Below are 6,764 nucleotides of genomic sequence, written 5' to 3'. Positions count from 1 at the left end.
AACCAGACGCACGTCCGCTTTGTTACCCTGCACTGGGGAAAGGGGTATAGGGACAAAGAGAGAGAGAGAGCAGATAGAGAGAGCACAGTTTCACGCACATGTGAAGGTTCGCACCGAGTCTACACACGTTTGCTAACACCTGTCAACGTGAGGTGCTTCAACAACGCTTTCGTGGCTTTCTGTGGCATCGACGCATACGACCATTGTCCAAGGGTCTTCATTTCCGAAAATGGTCGAGAGTCCGGCTGGTTCAATGCTGTCCGGAGAGCTTCGCTCTCGACTTCGCACTGGGGAGAGAGACATAGGATGTGTTCAATCGTTTCTATGGTTGCACAAGAGTCGCACATGGGCGTATCCCCCATTCCAATGCGGAACGAGTTGGCTTTCGTAAATGCCACCCCGAGCCAGAGGCGGCACAATACTGTCGCCTCAGAGCGGGAAACTTCTGATGGCACTTGTAGCTTTAAGGATGGATCAAGCTTATGAAAATGATACTTCGGGAGGTTGGGAGAAGGCCAGTATATGTGTGTCATAGCTTTAGCCGTGATATGAAGCTTTCTTGCAGCGTTGGTTCTGAATAAGGGAACTGGAACTAGTCGGGCTTCTAGACGGGCAGACCGGGCGGCTTCGTCGGCGTGGTCATTACCAGCAATGCCGATTCATCCAGGTAGCTACATGGAATATAATTTCATGCCGTTTAGCAATACAATGATGGTGGTCTTCTCTTATTTCATATCTGAACTGCTCGTGAGTCCTATGATATAGGAGAAAATGAAGACTCTGAAGTGTTGCCTTAGAGTCGCAAAAGATGACCCACTTCTGAGGTGTCTCTTGCAAAAGGTATTTGACAGCAGCACGCTGGGCAGCAAGCTCTGCTACCGTTGATGTTGTAATGTGTGACACTTTAAATTTCGTTGTGGTTTTCATAGCCGGAATGACAACGGCACCTGAGAGCTGGTAAGTGAGACCGAACCGTCGACATAGATGTGGATTCGGTCCCCGTATGTCTCATTGATTAATAGCAGCGCCATCTGTTTCAGAACTATTTTTGGGTGATTGGCCCTCTTCTTTACACCCTGAACACTTAGGCGCGCCTGAGGCTATTAGAGACACCACAAAGGCAATGAAGGCCTTGATGCTGTTATGTATTCTAATGCAAGACAATCGGTATGGGTGATTATAACTTCAGAAAACGTTGCACGAGGTCTCTGCGATGGCAAGAACGCCAAGTGATATCAGGGGAATTTTAGAATCTAGATAGAGAGAGAGAGACAGAGAGAAAGAGAGACAGAGGATGTATAGAAAGGCAGGGAGGTTAACCAGAGGCAGTTCCGGTTGGCTACCCTACACGGGGGGAAGGGTTAAGGGGGATAAAAACAGAAAGAGAATATAAATGGAAATTGTATCATAGAGGCAGAGTGTTTGATTGTGGGAGGACATTTATATGACGTCAAGGTATACGAAGGAAGTGTGTTCAGCAGCCCTGTGTAATCTGAGAATGAGATAACGATATCGCGCCTACGATCTCAAATGATTACATTTTATATAGCCCCACGTTAGCAAGCAAACAGGTGTTCTTCTGGACAATTTTGGCAGGTAGAACAATTTATTCAGAACGGATACGTGCAAATATTTTTAAAACGTGAGAACACGAGAACACAAAAGTGTTAAAAAGACATTTAAACAAATTCTGCGGTTTTACGTGTCGAAGGCCACCGAAGAACGGCGCCGACCTCGGATTCCCAGATTGCTGCGCGCTTGCTAAGTATGTTAAATACGCGGGGCATATTTAGCACCATCGGAGGGACGATGTGATATCGCGGGCGGGATATTGCGACCGATTCGACGATTTCGATTGGCCGAGATACATTCATGAGATTCCCTAGCCTAGTCACCTACACTCTTAGCACGGTACCTTTTATGGTAACCTGTAATCACGAGTACCTTATAAAATAAAGGTTACATGCGAAATATGTTGATGTTTTAATTAAATGTTGTTACGTATATATATATCTATAGGTTACAAGAGTCAAAATTGACGGATTTAAAGGTTAATTCAGCGCAAAGCGCCTTGTAACCTTTAGATTTTAACCTCTAAAGAACACTGCAGCGCATCAGTGAGGAGACCTACATCATGGATTGGACGTTTGCTCATAAATGTATCCTAATGTGTTCGTGCTCTGCATTTATGATCTGGTTATTACAAACGTAGGACTTCGGCAGTTCGGGCTGTATTCGGTCTTAATTTCTGTCAGCCAAGCAGTTACATTTTTCACAATTTAAAACCAAAAAATAAATCAAGCATGATCGCACTTGCAAGTTCATCTGCGCGCTGTTCTTTGACGACCCTCCATACTTGGCACACAGCCTTATTTGAAATATCAGCAACGAAGACTGTGTCATCGAATGATGTGGCGTGCACTGCCTGCCGAAACCCAGTGGTCGAACGTGACAGAAGCCCCCTGCTCTCGCACGCATTCTAGCCACCATGAGACAGGCATGGAACATCGGTATTTCAACACGAGAAACAATAGCGGGCGAGTTTCTTTAGAAAAAATGAATATGTTTTAACAAAATTCATGTGCGAGGCGAGGAAGAACAGCAGAAGAAAAGCACACGAACGCGTTGGGTCTTTCAGTAAAAGGTTGTTGAAAACATTTGATGGTTCTATCACATATCAATATAATTCAACTTGTCTACTAAAATGTCCCTGCTCAGAACCTTTCAGTTGTCTGCATACATTTTCTGCCTTTAACCGGGTTCGTTTCATTCCCTGCACTGCCTTGATGCTGTCAACCAAAAATTTCCCATGCTTAATTCAACCATAAGCGATCAAGATGAGGTTAATAGTTAGTGTGCAAGAAGCGCGTGCCTAAGAAAACCATGCCGACACGCGGTACCAGCTAGGCAGCGTGCGTACTGAAGTATAAAACGCGCGGCGAGGGAGCTGGGGATGCGGTACGCGCTACGCGACCGGCGTAACTGCTTTGAAATAAACAACCTACATGTCGGCGAACCATTCTGCATTGCACTTAGGATGTTTTAAAAACTTGTAGCAACTGATTCCACTGCCAACTTTCTTTGGGCATTATAAGCTGTGCCGAAGATTGGCATTACAACGACCGCAAATTTAAGTTACAGCAGACACGAAACGCGCCAAACGTTCAGTGAAATGAACAGGATGCCGCTACACTCACATACAAGCGAGCGCCGTCCGCTCCGTTGTCTTTTTTAGGAGACATAGACAGATGAAAAGAGCGTTAAATGTGTGAAGCCGCCAACTGAGAAATGAAATCTTTACCACTGTCCAAACACGAAATGCTTCCATCATCACACCAATAACATCACTGGAACCTCTGACATTTATTTCTGTAATTCATTGCTTGTTTTCATTTTTTTTATTTTTGCTTGTGCCTCTAAGTGCCTTTTTCTAACATGGCGGCAGCGAGCAGGCATCAGCCACACCGGAGCGCGGCCATCCACGGTGCTATCATCTCTCCTCCTCGGCCCAATCGAGATAGCTCGAGTTGCACGCTGGGAAGATTTTAAGCGGGAGCGGGAGGCTCGGAGCCGGCGGGAGTGGTTAACGCGCTGTCGTCCTGTCGTTGTTGTCGTTCTGAGACGGCCATTATATTTGACTTGTTTGGATACCATCCGATCACCATTGTGTGCTGCCACCACTTGTAGCCTGCAGTAGTTATTACCGCTTCTACTGGGAACTTGCGCCATCCGCTGCACCCTTATGCCTTTGTGCAGCAGAGTCGTTTTCGGTGTGTTGCGCGGTCGCTGCAACGAGCCGGGTTGTGAGTGCAAGCGATACACCATTCTGCGCCTGTCGGAAAGTGACAACCTGGTGAGGTGTGACTATTGTGACCACGTCCCAAATGCACACGGAAAAATATGTGATCTCGGTAAGCAGAACTTTTGCTTTAAATTATTTTTGGGTGGATAGTACGCGAATTCTTTATAGTTCGCAATTCAACATTTGACATGATGCGTGCTCTCGCTTCGCGTAAGGGTTTCTGAAAAAGGTTATTGTTGATATGTTTGCTTCTTTATGCTCTTCGATTTACCTTGAGCTAAATTCGATGTTGTCATGTTGTCATTTTGTGCAAATATTGGATTAGACCTTTCTAAAATATTGAGCTTGTCGGCGGGATGAGTTGTGTCAGGGCAACTAAATGACCTCAACAATACGTTTCTTGTACTGACGCCGTGCTTTGGGCTGATGTACTTGACAGAAACCGTTCAGTATTGCACAACTCGCCTCGTGCACCCTCCGTTAGCCATGCTGTGGTGGTGCGTGACTGCCCGCGCCCTGGCCTGGAGGTAATCTGCGGTGTGTGCAGAGGTCGGGCAAGCCGAGGCGGTTCGTGGTTGCATTTCTGCTTTCTTTCGGTGCGAGTAGTGCTGGAGGTCGCGTAATCTCAAAAGTTCGGAGACGCGTTTAAGGGAGCAACAAAACAAACGTTCGCTCCCCTCTGCGTTCTTCAAGTCAACTTGATAGCGATTGTTCGCGGTCGTCAAATGAGATATGTTCATTAATGCCTGTGCTCGCGTGACACCATGGTTATTAGTAAGCTAATGATTACTGTTACGGCAGGTAAAACTACGTACCTTAGTTTGAGTAGTGGTCTAATGCTTTGCTATCGCTATTAGTGCTTCGCTTTTTGGGTAAAAATGCGTGTTTTTTTTATTTTCTTTTAGTCAAACGGGCGAGTAATTTAACATAAGAATCGGTGGTTAGCATTGACTAACTGCGAAGAATACACAATTCTCTTTTTACCGCAACGTCACCCCTTCTCTTACAACTTGCATTCCAATTTCGCACAATGATGTATAATTATATACAGCGTTGTTTCAGAGAATACATGTTGTATAGCTTTCGCACGAATTTTGCTTATGTACGCGTCTTTTTTTTTTTTTGCCTACAGCTCTGCAATGCGCTCTGCATTACTTTGTGAACACTAATGATGTCGTTTCGTTGCGTCTATAATTTCAGAAACGAAAAATGCAGCCGAGGCAAAGGTGCAATGCAATGTGCCAGGCACCGTTCTTCGAGGCCTCAGTGTCACATGAAACTGTAGAAGCTTGCACATCTAGTCTCCTCAGTGCAATATGGTTAGTATAATGTGGAATGTTGGCCAAAGCTTTTTTGATTGCCTAGTGTATCAAATATTTTAAAGCGAAGCTTTTTTTGCCACTTCCTCCGGCTTTTCCACTGCTGCTGCTGTCGCTGACCTGCACGCGGCGTCGGGGAGTGGTTGAGTGCGTAATGTACATAATGTACGCAGTGTACGAGAAATTACATTGTACTTGTACATAGTAGGGACGCGGGAGTGACGTCTGTGAGCCCTTTTCAGCAAGAACTGCGCGGGCGTCGCCACTATGCCCTCTGGAGTTCTTTAGTCGTCACAATGTCCTCTGAAACTCCTCGGCCATCGACACAATTACCTCTGGAGCGCAGTAATTACGCGTTAGCCTGCGGTATAAGCATTGTAGAAGCTGCAGCGCTTTTGTACTCACGTGCAAATTTCCAGAGGGGAGATAGTCAATGGAAAGATAATACAGAGAATTTGTAAAGCCAACGCCCTGACCAAACGGATGAATAATAGTTGATATTCGCTCGTGGCGCCTTGCATACATAGTATGATGTGGAAGAATGGAAAGACGCCACCAGAAAGCATGCTTCATTTGGGGTCGCCTAAATAAAAGAAGAGTCGCTACTAGACATGGCAACAGTTGCGGAGAAACTGTAAAAATGTTAGTTTAAGAATGAAACGGCACGTTTCTGCTATTTCTGAAAAATAAACACCCTGCAAGTTTGTACATGATGACAACTGATGCAGGCGTGCAGACGCAAAGCTGCACTCAGTACCGCAGCGTCAAGACGACAACACGCAGCGTCAAGACGACAACACGCAAGCGGCTGTCGAGCAAATAAACATTTCAGCCACGATGCCATGCGCCCGTGTGAAGAATGGCAGTGCTAAATTGCTTGCAGCATACGAACAATGGCGCACAACAATGCCTCGAGCAAACACGCCTCGCTGCTTGGTGTACTACGTAGGCAAACACAAGTGGTGCACGTAAGGTAACATTTAACATCGCATCACGACTGTCGTAGGCCGTCAACATCACCGCCAAATATTGCCACTGAACGCAAACAGCACAGAAAGCTTTGCTTGCATCGATTCCCACAGTGCGTGGGATCTATATATTTTCTTTTTCTTTTTTTTTTGCTTTAGAGAGGACTGTCCCAGTTGGTGCCTCCATAGAAAATGAATCGGCCTGAATGCCTGTGCAAGAATCACAACCTGGCTGCTCTAAAGGTAAATGCATAGCGCATACAGGAAAGAATTGGTTTTATTGGGTGCTTTGTTTTCACTTGTTTGTTCCAGACTCCGCACCGTAGTCCCATGTGCAAGAGCCCCCACTTGACAGCCCAGTGGTTGCCATGGACAAAGAGATCCGCGATACTGAATGCGGCTAAGGTATGTGATGTGAAATATAATTTACTAGTTCATAAGGAAAACATCTCAAATGTAACGATACTAAATATTACACTCATTTGTAAACTTTTCACATATCGTCCAGAAAGCTCTCTGCATTCACCTTGTGATTACTTTTACTCACATCTGTGTTCCTGTTCAGTACTTATATTGTAGCATTATCATTTGTATTGGTCAGTGGTGCGAGTCGAGCGGAGCATCGTTACACGATTTAATGTTGTCGCCTTAGATTTTCTTCCCCTGAAATAATAC

General features: G+C 45.5%; 1 long non-coding RNA gene across 2 annotated transcripts; it reads left to right on the top strand.

Moving 5' to 3' along the window:
• Positions 1-3,594: 3,594 nt before the first annotated feature.
• On the top strand, positions 3,595-6,490 carry LOC135900805 (uncharacterized). 2 transcript variants are annotated; one of them, XR_010563944.2, is made up of 3 exons: positions 3,595-3,911; positions 6,249-6,332; positions 6,402-6,490. It is a non-coding gene; the product is annotated as an uncharacterized lncRNA (long non-coding RNA). The 2 variants fall into 2 exon arrangements; XR_010563943.2 differs by lacking the exon at positions 3,595-3,911 and adding an exon at positions 5,087-5,121.
• Positions 6,491-6,764: the final 274 nt, after the last annotated feature.

The sequence above is a fragment of the Dermacentor albipictus genome, chromosome 2 (genome assembly GCF_038994185.2).
Source record: "Dermacentor albipictus isolate Rhodes 1998 colony chromosome 2, USDA_Dalb.pri_finalv2, whole genome shotgun sequence".
Taxonomy (NCBI): Eukaryota; Metazoa; Arthropoda; class Arachnida; order Ixodida; family Ixodidae; genus Dermacentor; species Dermacentor albipictus.
Note: the sequence above shows the minus strand (reverse complement) of the source record. Positions and strands in the feature narration are given on the sequence as shown.